At 44.8% G+C, this 20,873-nt stretch overlaps 1 protein-coding gene across 1 annotated transcript in view; it reads left to right on the forward strand.

The window, feature by feature from the left end:
• Nucleotides 1-1,475: 1,475 nt before the first annotated feature.
• The window catches only part of LOC138355201 (F-box DNA helicase 1-like), a 168,384-nt gene continuing 148,986 nt past the window's right edge, over nt 1,476-20,873 (forward strand). Inside the window, exon 1 of the mRNA XM_069310055.1 lies at nt 1,476-1,633. The gene's annotated coding sequence lies outside the window, so the exon portion shown is untranslated. The remainder of the gene's footprint in view (nt 1,634-20,873) is intronic.

Genomic DNA, 20,873 nt, shown 5'->3' on the forward strand with positions numbered 1-20,873 from the left:
GTCCTGCTTCACTGGATTAATTGAATTCTACGACCAAGCAACAAAAACCTGGCAATAAAGATAGGGGTGAGGGCAGACTGCATATTTTTGGATTGCCAGAAAGCCTTTGACACAGTGCCACAAAAAAAGGCTAGTGAAAAAGCTGGAGGGCCCTAGAGTAGAACTAGAGTAAAAGGGAAGGTACTCCATTGGATGAGGGAGTACCTAAGCAACAGAAAACAGCGAGTCACTGTGAGGGGTGAGGAATCAGATTGACGAGACGTCACCAGTGAAGTCCTGCAGGGGTCAGTCGTTTCTTTCATTGTTTGCTGACGATACAAAAATAATCAGGAGGATTGAAACAGAGGATGATAGTGAGAGGCTACAAAATTACCTAGACAGACTGAATGAATGGTCAAACAAATGGGTGCTAAAGTTCAACCCAAGTAAATGCAAAGTAATGAAACTAGGCGGTGAAAACAGGAGGCCAGACACAGGATACAGAATATCAGATGAAGTACTTCATGAAACGGACAGAGAGAATGATCTAGGAGTTGATAACATGCCAAACTTGTCTCCTGAAGCCCACATTAAAAGAATAACGTCTGCGGCATAAGCGAGGCTTGCTAACATCAGAACAGCCTTCAGGATCCTAGGCAAGGAATCATTCAGAATCTTGTATACCACATGTGTACGACCAATCCTGGAGTATGCGGCCGTAGCATGGAGCCCGTACCTTGTCAAACACAAGACAAAGCTGGAAAAAGTTCAGAGGTATGCCACTAGATTAGACTAAGAACGAAGAGGCATGTGTTATGAGGAAAGGCGGCGGGAAATGCATTTCACGACACTGGAAGACAGAAGAGTAAGGCGTAAAATGATCACTACCTACAAAATCCTCAGGGGAATTGACAGGGTAGATTAGGATAAAGTGTTTAACACTGTTGGTACGCGAACAAGGAGACACAGGTGGAAACTGAGTACCCAAATGAGCCACAGGGACGTTAGAAAGAACTTTTTCAGTGTCAGAGTAGTTAACAGGTGGAATGCATTACGAATTGATGTGGTGGAGGCTGACTCCATACACAGTTTCAAATGTAGATATAACAAAGCCCAGTAGGCTCAGGAATCTGTACACCAGTCGATTGACTGTTGAGATGCGGGACCAAAGAGCCAAAGCTCAACCCCCGCAAGCTCAAATAGGTGAGTACACACGAGGTTGAACACCGTAACCGGTTGCTGTATCTGGCCGCTGGCCTAGACCCCAACATAACACAGTTACAGAAGGCGTTATGGAGCCTCCAAGCTACTAGGTGGGTGTGGTAGTGGGTTTAATGTCCAGTAGTGAGGTATGTGCTTGTAATACATACTCATACTTGCTCATACTTCACATAAATAGAAATGAACTCTTTATTAATATTGTTGAAGTGACTTTACTTGTGAATTATTTGTATGTGAAGCGGTCTCATGTCAGGTGAGGTGAATAACATCACAGGTAGTTGATCCATCAGGACAAGGTAGTCAAAAGGCTCGGCGGGCAGTGTGGTGCAGGCCGGCGTAGGGAGAGGTGCTGCTTGCCGTCCGCCACATTGGTGCTATTAATTAGTTACACTTTACAGTCCTGTGGAAGAGGTTACCTGCGCCAGGCTTACAGGCAAGTTACACTAGATGATAAGTTATTTTATCACAATGTATTCTGTTGGTAAACTAGTCTATATTTGTTGATTGCCTAATTAAGAATGGGTTACAAGATGTTAAAGCTTTATTTTAAATAATTCAAATACCTCTGGCTTAGTCATTTGTAAATATAATGACATTGAGTAATAAATCTTTGTCTATTAGTCAAGACTTTGACCCAGCTGAAAACTTTTGATTATTAAAACAAAATTACATGCTAAAACGACCGTCATTGACTGTTCCACAACAGCGGCTCGGGTGTCAACTTTGAGACATGAACTGTACAAACGTATACAACTAATAACTTTATTGAACGTTCAACCAAAAGCCGGAGAAAAAATTAAATATAGTCGTTAAATTCTGGCAGTTATAAGGTGTTTGTGAACTTGGTATTGCAGTCGTTGAAATACGGACCAAAGACTTTTTTAATCTAGCAAGCATCACATAACCCCCCCCCCCCCACTTAATTCCATAGAAAAGCCTCACTGAAATAGTAATGTCACCAGAAGAAGTAACTACGGGAATTAGATGACAAAAGCCATAGGATCACACAGCCCATCTTGTGTGAATGAAACTAACTATCCTGAGTCAGTGTCGTCCACGCTGCAGCCAGTCCCAGGGACGACTTAATTAACATTAACGTCCTGTGTAACCAAGTACTATATTTTGTCCGATATAAGTAAATATTAATGTACTGTATGTATAAATTGCGTATAGGACTTGGATTGTTGTTGAAGGTGATTATAGTAGGCGAGTGAATTCTAACTTCTCCCTAAAATAATAAAAAAAAAATTTGGACTGGATATACCAATTGGTCAATTGAGGGATTTTAGTAGAAATTAAAGAACTTGTATTGACGTTTTCTGACCGACGGCCTAAATAGGTGGTTCAGGTTTAATACGAACACCCTGAGAGCTGTGCTAGAGAGGAATACGAGCGTTGTTGAGTCAGGTGTACAAGCCCGTCCTCAAACTACGGCCAAATGTCCAATGTTACAACCACCAAACAGCTGCTCGTGAATAATAAGCACTTTTCGCACGATTTAACTGGTGACGTTCAGACCAATTCCTAAACTGTAGTTTGATGACTTTGTTCAAACCGAAACTAACTTCACCCACGTACCGAAATACAAATTGTCAAATGAGTAAGATCAACCTAACTATACACTAAGATCTAATGTTTAATAATAGTTCACGTATGATCAAATATTTGTAATGTCTTGTTAAAATGTGTGAATTGCTGTGGGCCAGAGCACACCTGCTTGATGGGGTTCTGGGAGTTGTTCTACTCCCCAAGCCCGGCCCGAGGCCAGGCTCGACTTGAGAGTTTGGTCCACCAGGCTGTTGCTTGGAGCGGCCCGCAGGGCCACATACCACAGCCCGGCTGATCCGGAACTTCTCTTAGAAAACAGTCCAGTTTTCTCTTGAAGATGTCCACGGTTGTTCCGGCAGACGAGCATAGACGGAGGACACGTTATATATGCAGCGTTCTTCACGTTCACGTTTGGCTGCCCGGGTTAACGACCACTTGGCCGTTGTGTTGAGAACGGGCTGTGGATGTCTAGTCAGAGGTTGGGTTTTACCCTAATGTGATAAGTCGGCCCTTTAGATCAACCAAAGTGTGACCTGATTTATTATCTAGCCCCCCTCACTGTCTGGCTCGTTGTCGCCGTGAGGGTGCTTGTTGGGCAGCTGCCGGAGTGTGATGCTCCGTGGGTCAGTCCTCTGTCCCTTTGCAGCCTTATTCTCCTGCTGCTGCCTTTACCAATTTTGCCAGGCCCCTTTTCCTTTTACTCGTGTTTCTTTTTCTCCCTCCTCTTCTATCAAGTTGTCATTTCCTGCCGACCTTTTGCCTGTTTTGATTACTTATTCGACCTTTTGTTTTGACGCTCGGGTGTTTGAGGAGGCATACTCTTGCACCTGTAGAACGGTAGTACCCAACGTCTAGAGCGAGGGGACCCTTTTATTGTCAATCCTCCTTTCGTCACTGAACCTGCTCTCGACGGACTCACGGTTCTTAAGGTGGCGTTTGTGGGGCGTATACTCACGACGCACACCTGGGGGGCCCCGGCAAGATCGGCGATAGCTTCTTGTTGGGTGTCCTGCCTCTAATTGTGGCTCCATGGTGGGTGTGGGGGCACATTCGTGAATGAAAGTTTTCCTCGTTTTCATGGCTGATAATGTTTCCCTTGTATTTTCTCAGGCTCGTAGGGTGGGCAACCAAGCCCCCGAGTCGGACTGTGTTGGAAGACCAGGCCCTGTAGCCCCTGCTGCATTGGGCCCCGACGACCTGACTACTACCCTCAGCTCCCCTCCCTCCTCTGCGGTAGGGTCGAGTCCCCAGCCCCCAGTGGTGACCACCTCGTCCCCTGGCACGGCTCCGTCTCTCATTGTGACTACTGCGCCTTTTACCCCCATGAACTCCGGGGGTTCTCAACGCCGTTCCCGCCACGGCCGCACTCGCACGATCTCTTCCCGAAATGCTACTTACAACGCCTTGTTTGGTCCCGCTACATGGACTAAATACTTTGATCTCCACCATCTGGATTCTACTCCTCCTGACGATTTCTCCCTCCATAAACACCTTGTTGATTCAGTAGATGCCTCTGTTACTTTTAACTCCACCAGTTACAGTATGCGTGTCGTCGCTGCTCCTTCTCAGGATGCAGCTACTCGCTTAGCCGCTTTGTTCTACATTGGAGAGACCCCTGTTTGGGTCTCCAAGAACGCTCGGTTAAATGCCAGTGTTGGCACTGTTCTTCTCCCGCACCATGTTGCAACTGGTCTTCGGGACCTCGACGATTGCCATGAGGATATTAAACATATCCTCGAAGCCCAAGGCCATTTTGTCCTCCAGGTGGACACGTTTACTCGACCCTTTCGTGGTCATCGCCGTCAGCCCCTTTGAGTTGTAAAAGTCACCTTTGATAATAGGACCATTCCGCCCTCTATTATTCTTGCTGGTGCCAGATGCTCCGTTCAGGAGTACATTCCCTCTCCTAGACTATGCAATAAGTGTTGGAAGTTTGGGCACGGTGTCCTCAAATGCACCAGTACTGTGTTTCTGTACCCCGTGTGTGGGGACGATAGTCATTCTAAGTCCGAGTGCACTTCTCCCCAGGCTCGCTGCCTCAATTGCGGTTAAGCCCATCCTACCTTCTCCCGCTCGTGTATGTACTACAAACTCGAGGAAGCCGTCCTCAACTTGAAGCACCGTGATTGTCTGTCTTCCTGAAGCGAGACGCCAAGTTCGTCGTCTAACCCCTTTCGCGGGCGTCTCCTACGCTCGCGTGTTGCGTTCTACCTCTCCTCGTCCTTCCCGTCTTCCTCGGTCTCACAACCGTTTCCAGGCCTTAAACCCGACCCCACCCACCACCACCTCCCCTATTCCTATGCCTCCTGTCCCGGATGGTCTCCCTCCCGCTTCTCCATCTGGGATTTCCCCCCCTTCCTACCCAGTCCGCCATATCTTCTTTGTCTTCTTCTCCATCTCCCCTCATTTTCTTCCCGACCCTCCCCCCAGTCTCTTGACCTTCCATGCCACCTGTCTGTCCAGGCTGATATCCATCATCCTCCCAGCAATCTTCGTGTTGTTCGCTCTCGTTCTTCTTCTCCTGCTAAAACCATTGAGTCTGTCGCCCGGTACGTTGTTACTGGAACGCCTGTCTCTTTGAGCCAGAAACGTAAGCCTGGCTCCTCCCCTTCTTCCTCTGGCGGGTAAGAAGGTTTCGCTTTCTTCCACGCCCCCTCCCTCTGACTGTCACTCTATCCCCTCCCATTTCAGTAGTCGAACCCGTCTCTGATATGTAGGTTTCTTCCACCCCCGATTCCCTCTCTGTTGCTGCTCTTCCTGAGGTGCACTCCCTGATTTCTGCACCCCCCCGCCTCCTCCAACTGTCCTTGCCTGCCCCTCTCAGTTGTCTCCTCTTCCTCCTCCTCCGAACCCCATCAGTCCACGTCTGGTCTGTTCTCTCGCTCCCTCCCCTCTCTCCTTACTAAGTTTACCCATGCCCCCTAACCCTGATTTTGCCGACCCTACTCCTGACCCTGCTCCTGACCCTGCTCATGACCCTAAGATCCTTTAATAAACTGTGTTCCTCTTTCCCATATTTTTTCTTGTTCTCTGTTACTGTCCTTTCTCTTTGATAATGTCTATTCTTCAGTGGAATATTCGTGGATTTTATGCCAACTTCCATGAACTCCAACTTTTAATTACACAGTTTACACCACTTTGTGTTTGTCTCCAGGAACCAATGCTTGGTGCTCGTCCTGGTCACTTTCGTGGTTATTCCTTTCTTTCTCCCCCCCACCAGCTCTTGCTGGGGCCCATAACTCTACTGCTCTCTTAATTCGTTCTGATATTCCCTTCGTCCCCCTACTTCTTCCGTCCCCTATCCATTGTTCTGCTGCCCGTGTTTTTGTGGGTAAATGATATACAGTCTGTTCCACTTATCTCCTTCCAAATGTCCCTCTTTCCCTCCCCGATCTTAAGCACCTCCTGGACTCCTTGCCAGAGCCGGTGCTCCTTTTGGGTGATTTAAACTGTCGACATTCCCTCTGGGGTGATGTTCTGACAAACACCCGAGGCCGTCTTCCCGAACCGTTCGTCCTCGCTTCCTCTCTATCTCTTCTGAATTCTGGTGAGCCCACTCATGTGGACTCTCGAACTCGCACCCTTTCCTGTCTTGATCTTTCTCTCTGCTCGTCGTCCCTCTACTTAGATTTCACGTGGCAGGTTCTTGATGACCTCCATAAGTGATAATTTCCCCATCCTCGTTTCTTTTTTCTTTCCACCCTCCCCTTTCCTTCCCTAGGTGGCAGTTTGCCAAGGCTGACTTGTGCCTATTCACCCTCCGCGCGACTCTCTGACCTCTCCTCTCTGCCTCTTCCTCGCGCCCTCCTCCTTTTTTATGACAGTCTTCAACGCTGCCTTCAGCTCTATCCCTCACTCTTCCTCCTGGGGCATACGGAAGTGTGTTCCCTGGTGGAATGCGGACTGTGCTCAGGCTGTCCGCTGTAAGCGTGCAGCCTGGAAAAAACACCGCCACCGGCAGACGGCTGATTCTTGTATTCTGTTTAGGAAGGCAAGTGCGGTGGCCCGTAGGACCATCCGTACTGCTAAACGTGAGAGTTGGAAATATTATGTTAAAACCATTACGTCCGATACTCCTCTACCGCAGATCTGGAAGAAGATCCGCAAGATTGCGGGCAAGTTTGTTCCAGATGTTTCGCTGGTTCTCTGTCTCCGTGGGACTCGTGTGGCGGATCCAGTGAAGGTCGCGGCTGAACTGGGTTCCCACTTTTCTTCTGTTAGCTCTAGTTCTCATCTTCCTCAATCCTTCCTTCCTTCGTAAGCCTGTTCTTGAATCGCATCCTTTAAATTTCCACACTCTTCTCCGCCTTCCCTATAACGATCTTTTCTCTCTTTATGAACTTCAGTCTACCCTGGCCCACTGCGGATCTACGGCAGCGGGCTCGGATGACGTTCATTATGAGATGCTTCGCCATCTCCCTCCGTGCACGTTTCAGTATTTACTGAATCTGTATAACCAGGTCTGAGAGTCGTCGCCCGTCCCTGAGGACTGGCTCGATGCCGTTGTACTCCCTATTCGGAAACCAGGGTCTCTCGGTATGTCCCCTAAGGATTTCCACCCTATTGCTCTCAAGAGTTGTGTTTACAAGCTGTTTGAGCGTATGGTAAATGTCCATCTGATGTGGTTCTTGGAACACCACCACCACCTCTCTCCTTCTCAATTTGGTTTTCGCAAGTGCCGCAGCACGACTTAGGTCTTGGTGAACTTGGTCTATATTCGTACTGCTTTTGCTGTGAAGACCTCCGTTGTTGCTGTCCTTTTTGACCTGGAAAAGGCTTATGACACGACTTGGAGATACCATATTCTGTCCCACCTTCGTTCTTTTGTCCTTCGTGGTAATCTCCCTCTCTTCCTTCAAAGCTTTCTCTCTCGTTGTACCTTTCGAGTCAGGCTTGGTGCCACTCTGCCTCTTTTCGACAGTATGAAGGTGTGTTCTGAGTACTACTCTTTTTCTGGTTACCCTCAATGGTCTCCTTTCCTCCCTTCCTTCTAGCATCTTCTCCGCTCTTTATGTTGATGATCTTGCTCTTTGCTGTCGAGGTGATGATTCGCCTCTCTTTCAACGGTGGCTTCAACTTGCGATTGATGCCGTGTCATCTTGGGCCACCAATCATGATTTCAAGTTGTCTACTACTAAGACGTGTGCCATGACATACTCGGAAGCGGGTCGTTCTTCATCCCTCTGTCACTTTATGGTCATCCCCTTGAGTACAAAAATTCCACGAAGCTTTTGGGGTTATTCTTTGACACTCGTTTGTCTTGGTCGCCCCATGTCTCTTACCTCCATGTTAAATGCTCTAAGGCCCTTAACCTACTTAAGGTTTTGTCCCATACTTCTTGGGGAGCGTATAAGTGCACGCTCCTCTATTTGCATTCCTCTCTCGTCCTGTCTAAGCTCGATTATGATTGCCCTGCATACTCTTCTGCTTCTCCTTCTCCTACTCTTCGCCATCTTGATCCTTTGCACCATACTGGGTTGCGCCTCGGCTCTGGTGCTTTTCGTTCAACTCCTACCCTCAGCTTGTACGCTGACACTGGCTGGCTGTCTCTCCAGGATCGCCGTGATCGTTAGTCTTCGCTATCTTGCACGATCCTTATAGCATCGTCTCACTCGCCTCTGTCGTGCTTTGACATTTACCCTTCCTGTAGTTCCTGTTCCTCTTCACCACCTTCCTCTTTCTCTCCGTTTGTCTCGCTCACAAGATTCTTTCGGTTCGTCTTACTAATGTTTCTCCTCGTATTGTTCCCTCCTTGCCCCCGTGGAGCATCCCCCTTCCCAAATTTTGTATTTCTCTGACCCGCATCACTAACGCTTTTACCCATCCTACAGTTCTGAAACGCCTCTTCCTTGAGCACTTTTCTTCTCACTCCCACTCCGTTCCCATCTTCACCGACGGGTCAAAGTCTGCTGACGGTATGAGCTACTGTTGTTTTTCCTGACCACACTTATATGTGTCACCTTCCTCCGGAGGCTAGCATCTTCACAGCAGAACTCTATGCTATTATCTATGCTCTTCGTCTCCTGGTTTCCTGGGGGCAATCCTCCTTCGTGGTAGTAGTTGACCCTCGCAGTTCCCTCATGGCTTTAGGGTCCATTAATCCAGTCCACCCTGTGGTCATCGAGATGCAACATTGGCTGTTTCTTATCTCCAGTAAATTTAAGTCTGTTGCATTTTGCTGGGTTCCCTGCCATGTTGGTGTCTCTTTAAATGAGCATGCGGATGCTGTGGCTAAGGACGCTATCCGCACTTGTCCCATCTCCCATAAAGGTGTTCCTTATTCTGACTTTACCCAGTTATTAATGCCTCCATCCTTGCCCGATGGCAGAGCTGTTGGTCTTCTGTTCTTGGTAACAAACTGCGTACTCTCAAGAGTTGTGTGTCCGTGGCCTTCCTTCTGCCACCGTAACCGGCGGTGGGAAACGGCTCTGGCTAGGTTACGTATTGGCCATACCCGTTTAACTCATGATCACTTAATGGAGCGCCGCCCTGCTCCTTATTGTCCGAATTGCACTGTCCCTCTTACGGTCGTACATATCCTTGTTGAATGTCCTGACTTCCAGGACGAGCGTGTCTTGTTTTCCGACTGTCCCCTGCAGTCGCTTGTCCCTCGATAGAATTCTTGGCGACTCGGATACTTTTGATATCGTTCGCCTTATGCGTTTTTGTTGTCGTATTGGCATCCTTGGTGATATTTAGCACCCTCTGATTATCTGGCACATTTGATGGTGCTACATAGCCTTCCCGGTTTGGTGCCTTCTACTGAAAATTAATTACTTATTATCTAGCGGGATATTTCTCCCTATACAAGACGGGTTGAATCAGTCTTTTTGAGGTATTTAATATAATGTGTAATTTCATGTACGTGTGCACAAGTACATCAGTACTGGTACACCAGTACCAGTAGGAATCGAGGGATTAAAATTACTTTGAAAAGCGTGTACGAATCGCAGTTGATCATTATGTATTATATATATTTATTCCCACACAAGTACAACAGGTTTAGGGAAAACGTTTATTAATGTTAAATGTTTAACACTATAACTTGAAGCGGTTATCTACTAGTTGATAAACCATTTTATGATAAGTAAATCATTCTTCTTGCACGTAATTGGAACATTTAGTGATAGTGGTGATATGGTTAATGTTAAACTAGCATTTTCGGTAACATTTCAATCTTCTTCTCCCTCCGCCCTTGTATTAGTCTGTCTTCTATCCTACCAATCCAATCAATTATATAATATATATATATATGTCGTACCTAGTAGCCAGAACGCACTTTTCAGCCTACTATGCAAGGCCCGATTTGCCTAATAAGCCAAGTTTTCCTGAATTAATATATTTTCTCTAATTTTTTTCTTATGAAATAAAGCTACCCATTTCATTATGTATGAGGTCAATTTTTTTTTATTTGAGTTAAAATTAACGTAGATATATGACCGAACCTAACCAACCCTACCTAACCTAACCTAACCTAACCTATCTCTATAGGTTAGGTTGGGTTAGGTGGCCGAAAAAGTTAGGTTAGGTAGGTTAGGTAGTCGAAAAACAATTAATTCATGAAAACTTTGCTTATTAGGCAAATCGGGCCTTGAATAGTAGGCTGAGAAGTGTGTTCTGGCTACTAGGTACGACATATATATATATATATATATATATATATATATATATATATATATATATATATATATATATATATATATATATATATATATATATATATATATATATATGACAATGTCAGACCACGGAGGAAAAATGAAACAGGAAATTTCCTTAAGTACTTTCGTATATTAAATACATCTTCAGAAGGTCCAGAAGGACCTTCTGAAGATGTATTTAATATACGAAAGTACTTAAGGAAATTTCCTGTTTCATTTTTCCTCCGTGGTCTGACATTGTCACATTCTTAATCACGTGTTTATTTTCGTGATATACACACATATATATATATATATATATATATATATATATATATATATATATATATATATATATATATATATATATATATATATATATATGTGTGTATATCACGAAAATAAACACGTGATTAAGAATGTGACAATGTCAGACCACGGAGGAAAAATGAAACAGGAAATTTCCTTAAGTACTTTCGTATATTAAATACATCTTCAGAAGGTCCTTCTGGACCTTCTGAAGATGTATTTAATATACGAAAGTACTTAAGGAAATTTCCTGTTTCATTTTTCCTCCGTGGTCTGACATTGTCATATATATATATATATATATATATATATATATATATATATATATATATATATATATATATATTTATATTTATATTTATATTATAATTTTTTAGGAGGGGTACCACCTCCGGTGCAAGTGTAGGGACCCGTAGCCTCGGAGAAGAAAATAAAGAGTACTCAGAGAAGACCTTGTGGATCCTCACTGAACACTTTGATATTTTCTTCTCCTACCACCCCAATTCTTTTGGTATGTGTGTATATTTATCTAACTATTTGAAAATGTCATTACACAAAAAGTTACAATATTGATTACATTCAGGGTACAAGGCTGCTTGTCACAAGTTTAACAGCTCCTCCAGCTCCTCAGATGGCGGTTAGGATGCAGTGAGCATTTCCTCTCTGGATTGCCACACTAAGGCGCTGAAAAAGAAAACTGGCAGCTCTAGGGTCTCTAGTTTCGATTAGCTTAGACCCCAACTCCTTCAAAAAGCTAGCAGCACTTTTTACCCCAGGCACCAAGTGTGTCTGAGGCAATGGGGACAAAATTGTAGTGGTGCTCAAGGTCTCTGTATTTACGTGACTTGGCCGCTTCCCGGTGATTGGCAGCTCCTCCTGCTTGTGTAGCACTGAAGTCAACAGAGGTATTGGCTAAAGTTGAAACGCAAGTGTAGTCCCACACCAACTGTCTACCATTCTTCCAGGGGTTCACAGTGATTCCGTCTGGGCGACCGACAGGCTCATCAGAGTTGCGAGACATTAGGTAACAGGGCTCTTTCTGCTAGACAACCGGCTGTGGTAAGGCTTCTCTTAATAATGTCATTGACCTCGCCGTGTCTTGCCTGCCATCCTCCTGTCCTTTGGCAGAGAAGGCCATGCCGTCTGTATCTGTCGGCCTCTGCCTCGCCGCAAATACACTTGTATTCGGTGTGGATTGGGGCAGCGAGGCAGAAAGCCACGGCAATTCGGAGGGCCTGCGGTGTGAGACGGGTGCCGGTTGCTGACATTGGGGTTGCTAATTGGAAATCACCTGCATGGGGAGCGGCTACAGCTCTAAGTCGGGCAGTGTCATGTGGTGTTGTCGCAGCTTCTTGGTCGGCAATGGGGCGATCCCAGCTGGATTGCTTAAGGGCTTCAGAAGGCGGTGGTTGGGGTGCTGGCCCTGTGAGAAGAGACCCATTTGGTTGTGCAGTCTGTGAAGCTGGGATCATGTACCCCTGCTTGTTGAACTAGGTGCTCAGGTAGGATTTCCTTCACAAAGTTGTCAGACCCCACTGAAGAGGACAGGAACGCTGGTACAGCAATTTGTGTTGCTGTGCACACGTCAAGGCCCCCGAGTCTGACAGGAAGGGAGGCTTGTTTCCCCTGTGAGTCGCTGAGGGAAAGATTGAAGGCTTTTTCTAGTGTTGATTTCAGCAAGCTGTCGTACTCCTCTAATTTAATATTGTTGAAAGATGGCGAACATCTTAGAAAGTAGGTCATCCTGGGGAGGGACAAGCATCTGGTGATGAGGTAAAGTGCATCATGAGCATCGATGTCTTCAATCCTCTCGTTCATCCTCTTCAGGTCAGTGATCTTCTTACCAAGGACCCCATCGATGGCATTCCTTCCAAGAGGAGCACCTAGGAGTGTGCTGTCCTCAGGGTTGGTTGGATGAATGCCAGGCAAAACAACCTTTATTTGCCCTATTATGCGCTGGTTGGTGTAGGTTATTTCGCACTTGGAAGGGTTCAGGGTGAGGCCTAGGCTTGCTCCTTGCTCCTGAATTATTCTTATGTCGTCCAAGAGTGAGGCTGGGGAGCCAGCTAGAGTACCATCGTCCAAAAAACAAATGTTGAGCTCACTGGACAGGTTATCGGTGACTTCCTTGATAACTAGGCAGAAAAGAAAAAGAGCAAGGGGGTCACCCTGTTGGACACCTTTTTGTGATTCAATTTCATGTTCCCCAAAAAGCAGAGTTAGATTCTTGCTGTAGCATGAGTTTACAAACGGGTAGAGGAAAGGAAAAAGGCGATGAACTGCACTGAGTACTGCATCCCTTCTAACCAGATTGAAAGCATTTTTGAAGTCCAGCTTTATCAGGGCTTTTTCATCCGTAATGTTGGCAATGTAGGCTCTAGCTGCATGAGCCGCTGCCTCACACCCTTGGGGAATGCCAAACCCAAGCTGTTTTGGCTTCAGCATATCGGCTGCTGCCTGACTAACTGCTCTAGCAGCAGCCTTAGCGACGAGACGCCGGAGTGAATTGCCCACAGCTACCGGTCTGATTCCTCCATCTTTTTTCCTCAGGGCACAGAGGGTAGCGCCAAAAAAGAGAGGCCGTATGGTCTCTGGTATGTTGCCAGCTAGACATGTGTTGGCGAATCTAGTTAGTTCCACCAGAAGGCCCTGTGCAATGTCTCCCAGTGCAGGGTTGAGCATTTGTTTGATTTGGTTGGGTCTTAGTCCTGTGAACCCACCTGCTGATCCTGGTGGGAGGGATATAGCTGCTTTATGCACCATGGATTCGAGCGCACACAGGGGTTCTGCTCTGGTGACACCGACTAGGGGAACACTGTCGTCACGAGGAGCTCTGGGTGGGTGTTTTTCCCTCAGGGCTTGTGCTGTATCGGCATCCCTGGTGGCAACTGTGTCTTCACTGGTGATGACTCTGATCGCCCCTATTGTGTTGCCTTCTATTTTCTTGCTGACTGTTGCTCTGATTTTGGATGCCTTGGTTCTGCTGTTGATACCTTTCCTGCCGTGGGTGTTTTTGGCACGGGTGGGGAGGGATGCCTGGTTGTCCTCGCTAGGAAAACTATAGCCATAATGACCGACGAAGCTAGTGATTTGTCTCTCCTTGCAGGGACAGCTAGGCATATGTTACCAAACAGGAGAAGGTTGCGTCATGCTTGGATGGTTCCGAGGGAGTCAGACCTTTTTCAAGAGGCTGGATAGTTTGGCTGCTGCCTGGGGCCGGGCAGCTTTGGGGATGTGCTGCAAGGTTCCAACCGATGTGGCTTTGATGGCTTCTAGTAGATTCTCAGTCGAAATGAGGCTGTTGGAGGTGTTTTCCCTGACTGCTGGAGTGGGGCCTTGATTGATACCCCTCATTGGGAGGGCACCACATGCCCGTACAATCGGTTCCGTTGAGAGCATGCTTGCGCACATCTCCGTTGCGCTTGAGTCTCCACACCTTGTAACACACTTGGCATGCGCCATACCTGTCGTCGATTGATGGCTCCTCTTGGCTTAGAGAAGCCTGGCTGTCAGTCGTGACCTGTGACATCGGTGGGCGCTGGGCGGGCGCCTGGTGGGCGCTGGGCGGACGTAACTTGAGGGGTGGAAACAGGGAGGTAGCGGTCGCGGTTGGGGTTGGACAGGGGGGAGGGGGTTGCTCTTGGGTTGGGTGACGGTACACACTAGCGGGTATGGGGAGGGGGGGGGGAGACAGAGGGGTGACACTAACACGTTTGTATAATTTCGTGATATATCACTGCACAATATAATCTGGTTCACTGTGAGCTCGATGCACTTAAAACACGATACCTGTTTCCCGAGAGCCGAGGTATCTATTTTTCAGGGATATTTTCATTAACACTTACACACGGGTCACCCCCTTCGACTGATCGCACAACACCCCTTCCCCCCCCCCCCCACCACCATAACCGAGGGAGCCCCTCAGGGCGCCCTTGTTGGCCCTCACCGTAGTTCAAACGATTCCACACTGCCAATCCACTTCTTTGATTGTTTTTGGTGGCGATAGTTAACCCTGGACACTTCCCGCCACCCTCACATCTTCCCAGGACGTTCACACTGCACACTGTTGAGTCTGGGCCCGGTAGGGTCAGGATGTCGCAAGATAATGGCACATGGCCGGCAGAGCCTCCTCCCAGCGTCCGTTCCCTGTGGAGCCCTCAGGGGAATATATATATATATATATATATATATATATATATATATATATATATATATATATATATATATATATATATATATATATATATATATATATATATATATATATATATATATAAATATATATATATATATAAATATATATATATATAAATATATATATATATATAAATATATATATATATATATAAATATATATATATATATAAATATATATATATATATAAATATATATATATATATAAATATATATATATATATAAATATATATATATATATAAATATATATATATATATAAATATATATATATATATAAATATATATATATATATAAATATATATATATATATAAATATATATATATATATAAATATATATATATATATAAATATATATATATATATAAATATATATATATATATAAATATATATATATATATAAATATATATATATATATAAATATATATATATATAAATATATATATATATATATATATATATATATATATATATATATATATATATATATATGTCGTACCTAGTAGCCAGAACGCACTTCTCAGCCTACTATGCAAGGCCCATTTTGCCTAATAAGCCAAGTTTTCATGAATTAATTGTTTTTCGACTACCTAACCTACCTAACCTAACCTAACCTAACTTTTTCGGGTACCTAACCTAACCTAACCTATAAAGATATGTTAGGTTAGGTTAGGTAGGGTTGGTTAAGTTCGGTCATATATCTACGTTAATTTTAAATCCAATGGAAAAAATTCACCTCATACATAATGAAATGGGTAGCTTTATCATTTCGTAAGGAAAAAATTAGAGAAAATATATTAATTCAGGAAAACTTGGCCTATTAGGCAAATCGGGTCTTGCAATGTAGGCCGAGAAGTGCATTCTGGCTATTAGGTACGACATATATATATATATATATATATATATATATATATATATATATATATGTCGTACCTAGTAGCCAGAACGCACTTATCAGCCTAATATGCAAGGCCCGATTTGCCTAATAAGCCAAGTTTTCATGAATTAATGTTTTTTCGACAACCTAACCTACCTAACCTAACCTAACCTAACTTTTTCGGCTACCTAACCGAACCTAACCTATGGAGATAGCTTAGGTTAGGTTAGGTAGGGTTGGTTAGGTTTGGTCATATATCTATGTTAATTTTAACTCCAATAAAAAAAAATTGACCTCATATATAATGAAATGGGTAGTTTTATCATTTCATAAGAAAAAAATTTGAGAAAATATATTAATTCATGAAAACTTGACTAATTAGGCAAATCGGGCCTTGCATAGTAGGCTGAGAAGTGCGTTCTGGCTACTAGGTACGACATATATATATATATATATATATATATATATATATATATATATATATATATATATATATATATATATATATATATACACATACACACACACACACACATATACACACACACACACAGCAGATGAGAGGAAGATTGTGATCTTGGTAATCTACAATCTCCCACCAAACAGTTGACCCAGGCAGGAGTATGATGACAACAAGGCATGCATAAATGAACTGCAGAAGGCAGCAACATTAGCTCACAGAACGAGAGCGAAGCTGCTGGTCATGAGGGACCTAAATCATGGAGAGATAAATTTAGAATCAAGGAATCCCCATGGAGGGGACGAAACGTGGGGAGCAAAGTTAGTAGATGTTAGACAGTAATTTCCTAACACAACATGTGAAGGAAGACACAAGGGAAAGAAGAGATGCACCGAGCATATTAGACCTGATTTTCACCCAGAACGTAGAAGATATCGAGAATTTGGACATGAAATACCTCTAGGGGCCAGAGACCATTGTGTCCTAGTCTTTGACTACATGATGGAATTCAAACTTGTGACCATGGGACTGGGAAAGGAGAGTTGACTACAGGAAAGGGGATTATAGGAGGATAAGGGACTATCTGGGAGGAGTGCAGTGGGAGGAGAAAATTAGAGGAAAAACTGTCCAAGATATGATGGACCTGGTCATACGGAAATGCCAGGAGACCGAAGAGATTTATACCAACAGTAAAGGGAAAAAATAAGAGGGAATATAATAACCCATGGTTTAATAGACAGTGCCAGGAAGCAAAAATGGCCAGCAGGCGAGAGTGGAGGAAGTACAGAAGAAAAAGGACAGGACAACAGGATCAGATGCAACAGAGCTAGGAACGAATACATTACATAAGACGAACATCAGAAAGGAACTTTGAGAACGATATTGCGACCAAAGCGGAAAAGCTTACTACACAGCCATATAAGAAGAAAAATGTCGGTGAACGACCAAGTGACAAGACTATGGAAAACAGAGGGGCCATATACTAAAAGTGACAAGGAAATCAGCGAGGCATTGAATGCCAGCTTCCATGGAGTGTTCACAACCGAGCCTGAGCAGCTCCCATTGTTAGATTACCCTAGATTATCAGATATAGAGGTGACAGCAGAGGAGGTAATGAAAGAGTTACCACTGGATGCAACTAAATCAGTTGGACCAGACAAAGTATCACCGTGGATACTAAAAGCAGCGCAGGCCCTCGGCATGTCTCTGCCAATGATCTTTAATGAGTCACTTATGTCGGGAGAATTGCCCAGTTGCTGGAAGAAGGCAAATGTCGTTCCGATTTTCAAGAAAGGTGATAGGGAGGAGGCTCTTAACTATTGTGACGGAGTTCCCCCCCCCCCTTATAATTCTCCCACGCCTGCAGTAAGTCATGTCTGCTTTTTCCAAGCGTTCTCTACGTTGCAGGCTACAATTTGATATATGGGAGAGAGTGAAGTGTTCTCGGAGAGCCGAGAAATTTGTGAAATAGTAATATTTTGACCTGTGGTTTAGGCCCTTTAGGGAGCCAAGATGGCGCTTACCTCTCTGATCTCCCGCCAAAACCGTGTGACGTCAGTGGCACCGGATTGGTCACCGACAGCAATGTGGCACCGGGAGCCAATGAAAACTTCCCGTAGCGAAAGTGACGTCACGAAGGAAGGGGGTCCGGCCAGCGCGCCAGGCTGGCGCCAGCAGTCAGACACGACACGTCATAGAGGTCGGACGTGCGACGAGTGGTCCTGTCAGTCGGACAGTTATTCCAGCTCCCGTGGATTTACGCGTCATCGGAAGTCCGCCAGTACTCTGAGAAGTCTTCCCTAGTTCATGTGTTGAACCAGAAGAGGGAATTGACGGTTATTTGAGCAACAAGTGCTCCAGTCAGGTACTGTGCCAGTAGCAGTGAAGCCGTGCAGTGACGTATGTTGACGTCTGTGGCAATTCACCAGTTCGTGACAGCGTAGTGGCTGACAGAGCCACTGGGTAGCTGAGGAAGAGAGGACTATTTGGGGAAACCGAACGACTGTAGCTGAGACGTAGGCGACAGCCGTTGCTGGGAGAAGACGACGGCCAGGAGACCGACTCCAACCTTCAAGAAGTCAAGAAGGAGGACGGACCTGCAGTGAGGAGGCACGGAGACGACGCGCTAAACGGTGGGACGACGAGAGGCTCTGGTAGGACACGACGACGTGTAGTGTGGGGGCGTTCCCGACACGAGGACCAGGAGCTACATCTCGACTCTCATCGGAGGATAGGGTGAAGTAGGTGGTTCTAGTTCCCTCCCCATTCCCCTTTAGTTAGCTATATTATTTGGCTATATTATCTAGCCTGAGGATTTTATATGTCGTGAGCAAGTCTCACCCATGTCACGGTAAAGCACCAGTGTGCTAGACAGTACTATCAAGAGTACTTGTAATATTCATGTTGATTATTGGTGTGTACAGGCACCAGGAACCAGTGATAAATTTACTGTGTTGTGTATATCTTTCTATAGATTTTGATATGAACATATAGCGGTAAATTATATATAAGATTATGCCAGTATTTGGAGGTTAGGCTATGTGCCCAGAAACTATTTATTTTCCATGTATTGATGATTGATTTATATACCATATATATGTCTATGTTCATTCAGTGAATAATCATTTGTGAGTATAGTGAATTATTGCGTTATCGCCCACGAGAGAAAGTACTGAAAACTCCCGTGTTAATATTTCATAATATATTGTTGGATAAATAACAGTGTAAGACCATTACAGTGAATCATTGTAGAATTGATTGTAGAAAAGACTGTTTGAGCCTGAGTACAGTGTAACTAAGTAATTCGGTTTATTTGTGCCAATATCGAGTGTGCGAGTTTCTAGTAATATTGGAGAATTTAACGAAACAGCGAATCTAGAAAACAAGCAAAGTTCGCGCGGAGAGTCCATTGCGATCAGCTGTTCTTGACACTTGATGAGGAAGGGAGATGTTGCCACCTTATGATCACATAATATCCATGGGAATTATCGGCCGCGTCAGGATCAGTTGATTAATTGATTATTGTTTGGCTTTGTGACATCTTTCATACATTTTAAGTAAAATACAAAACTCTCTTTGTGTTTTTATCATCCCCTCCATTGATCTTGTGGCTATACTATACCTGTAAGCATAGAGTGATAACAATAAGTACCTGCCTGATTCCTGATCTTTGAGTATGACCTTGCCAAGGCTACCACTGAATACACCAGTCCACTGATGGTGTTACTGGCCACCTTAAACACCAGTTGGCGATCTTGTGAATAACCGTAGAGCCCTATTGTTGGGGAGGGCACACGACAGTCGATGTGATCGAGTCGTGTTCTCACTCTTTCTTAATAAGAGGCCGTTAAGATTGACTGGGAGACTCTCCTGGCGTGCAGTGGCGCCGTGAGGATCGAGGGAAGACCCGCAGGGCTACGGTGAGTTACCTTGAGCATAACTATTGCTCACCCCAGAGTAAGAGTAGAGAATAATAGAGAGGTGAAACCCCAACACTATAGATCTTTATCACTGACAAGCATCCCCTGTAAAGTACTTGAAAGAAAAATTTGGCTACGACTGGTTGCACACCTGGAGAATGTTAAGTTTGTGAACAAACATCAACATGGGTTCTAGAAAGGGAAATCGTGCCTAAATAACTTGTTGGAATTCCATGGTAAAATAACGAGGATAAGACAGGACAGAGATGGTTGGGCAGACTGCATATTTCTGGACTGCCAAAAAGCATTTGATACAGTACCGCACATGAGACTGCTGTTCAAACTCGAGAGGCAGGCGGGGTGGGAGGAATGACCCTAGGATGCATAAGGACCTACCTAACAGGAAGGAGCCAAAGAGTTAAAATAAGGGGCGAGAAGTCGGACTGACGAACAGTAACGAGTGGAGTACCTCAAGGATCGGTGCTAGAACCAGTTCTATTTCTAATATATGTTAGACATGTTTACAGGAGTAGAGTCCTACATGTCGATGTTCGCGGATGACGCAAAGTCGATAAGAGTTGTGACTGATGGGGATTGCAGGATCCTCCAAGAGGACCTGAACAGGTTGCAGAGATGGTCAGAGAAAAGTCTACTGGAGTTCAACAAGAAAAAATGTAAAGTTATGGAAATGGGACTAGGTGATACGAGACGAAAGGGACGGTACACAATGAAGGGTAACTGCCTACTTGTGACGACGCCAGAAAGAGACCTGGGCGTGGACGTAACACCTAATCTATCTCCTGAAGCACATATAAATAGGATAACGACAGCAGCGTACTCTACACTGGCAAAAATTAGAACATCATTCAGAAACTTAAGTAAGGAGGCATTTAGGGCACTTTACACTGCCTACGTGAGGCCAGTCTTAGAGTATGCTGCCTCAACATGGAGTCCCCCATCTGAAGAAACATATAAGGAAACTGGAAAAGGTTCAGAGCTTTGTAACGAGACTCGTTCCAGAGTTACGAGGGATGGGGTATGAGGCGCGCCTGAAGGAACTGTGCCTTACGACACTAGAAAAATAGAAGGAAGAGGGGGGACATGATATGAACGTATAAAATACTCAGGGGGATTGTCAGTGGACAGAGACGAAATAGTCACATGGAATAGTAACAGAACGAGGGGACATGGGCGGAAGCTGAAAACTCAGATGAGTCACAG

Source organism: Procambarus clarkii, chromosome 66 (genome assembly GCF_040958095.1).
Source record: "Procambarus clarkii isolate CNS0578487 chromosome 66, FALCON_Pclarkii_2.0, whole genome shotgun sequence".
Lineage (NCBI taxonomy): Eukaryota > Metazoa > Arthropoda > Malacostraca > Decapoda > Cambaridae > Procambarus > Procambarus clarkii.